Source organism: Halyomorpha halys, unplaced genomic scaffold (genome assembly GCF_000696795.3).
Source record: "Halyomorpha halys isolate HHAL.00 unplaced genomic scaffold, Hhal_1.1 Scaffold390.1, whole genome shotgun sequence".
NCBI classification, from domain to species: domain Eukaryota; kingdom Metazoa; phylum Arthropoda; class Insecta; order Hemiptera; family Pentatomidae; genus Halyomorpha; species Halyomorpha halys.
Window position 1 is genome coordinate 692,421 of NW_027112043.1, and position 2,128 is coordinate 694,548.

A 2,128-nucleotide genomic window follows, 5' to 3' on the forward strand; every position below is an offset into this window, starting at 1 on the left:
AAAAGTCTTATTCTAAAGAGTAACATACACGATCAAGGAGTTATAAAACGAAATAGGACACCTAATTACTTTATTAATTCTAATGGAAAATATTTATTTATTTACCATCAGTCATATTGGATTATAAACGATTTTCAATATTATAGTGTGAAACCAAAAAACTTACCCTGCTTAAAAATACTCGAAGCATTGTCACTATCTATACAAATGCTCGTTTGTTCGTCAAGATCTCCAAAAGTTATTTTACCGTTTTACACTGTTTTTTCTTTTTTCAAAGAAAAATCTTCAGTGTCGTCCTGTAAAAGTTTAAAACTATTGAAATCCTCGATTTATTCAGTAGAAAGAAATTTATATTTAAAATTATACATTATTTCGCAATAAAAATGTTTAATTTTCGTCATTAGCGGTTAAGGTGATCTCATAAAATGATTGCCATTGGTTTTTGGTGAAATACTAAGGGAGATTGGGCGTATCAACAAAAAGAACTTTTGAGAAATAATACACAAGGATTTTATATTTATTTTCAGATTTGAAGTTTCATAGAAGAAATTGATTTGGTTACACAAAAATATTTTTTATTTTATTGTAGGAAGATGGTTCGAGTCGTACCCATAGTAGTAGGTTTGGCATGATAGTTGACTATTGCTTGTACCAGTAGTAAAGCTACTTTCACATGTAAACAGAACAAAAAATTCCAAAATAAAAATTATTATATGGAACATAAACAGATTGTTGCCTTAATGGCTGGTTCTAAAGGCCAAGTACAGTTGAACTGTTTGCTCGCATTGACAACGGGAATGTTTTGGACAGCTTAGTTACCGTCTTGTTCTGTTGCCCCCTCTAACGGGTTACCTTTTTTGACAACCACTGGAACCATCTTCCTACAATAAACTACATCTTGACAACTATTTATCGTCCACATTTTTAATTTAGTAAACTCATTTGTAAATAATCTAGGTTTTTGTAATTAAAACAAAATGATAAACTTACATTTAGTAGCATTTTTTCATGAGCTTTGTTTTTTTCGAGTTCTCCAAAATATTCTTACCTCAATCATAATGGTAGTATAGTAAAAGAAGCATAAAGTGTGCCAGAAAAGGGAGAAAATTAATCACAAAGAGGGAAAATAATCACAACAAAGTGTGTTGCTTGATTGAACCCTTGAACCATCAAACCTGACTGAACGCTTTTAACTTATGAATGGAATATGGTCCGGGTGCGGTAAAAAAAAACTCAAATAGTAGATAATTATACTATTTTAATATTAAAAATTTAAAATAGTATAATTATCTACTATTTGAGTTTTTTTTTTACCGCACCCGGACCATACCATATTCCATTCATCTATACACACGGTCAACCAATAATCTTCCAGCTTTTAGCTTATGTTTGCGAATAAAACCATCTCTAAAAAATCTTTTTTTTTCTTCACATTTATATTCCTAGTAGGACAAAAGAAGCATTAAGAACACTTATTCAACGACAAGCTTTAGTAAATTCTTAATAGTTGTTAGTACAATACTCACACAGGTGTTCAGCGTTTTTCCTCAATCTCCATACACCGTTGTTACACATAAGGCCCATAATCTTCAAAATGTTTATATCTCAATAAACTTAGCGTGTCCATGAATCTGTGAGTACTAGCCTTATTAGTATCTTTTACATGCATATCTTTGTTGTCCTTGAGACTTCTTAAATACTTTTGAAGACCACAATACCACTCATTGGCTGCCATAGTCTGACGATGAATCACTGCTTTAAAGTCATTTTAAAGTCAAAGGGCCATAGTTCTCATTAATATAAAAAAAAAAAAAGCTTAAAGTCACTATTTCAGGCTTAAAAATTTCAAATTCTTTCCCGGCATCCCCGATTGAATCTCTACTGTGTCACCCAGAGGAAATTCTTGGGGCTTAGGGCGCCCCAACTTCATAGCAGTCCAAATATCTTGGAGTTTCTGGAACACTGACACTGAAATTCTTGTATTTCTTCCAAAATAAGGACATATTTAGAATAAGTTTACAATAATCTGAATTATTAAGATTAAGTTTATCATATATTCGCCTTAAGTTAATATTTCAGCCCTTCTTTAACATTCGAATATGTTATAATAAATATTATAGTTATTGTT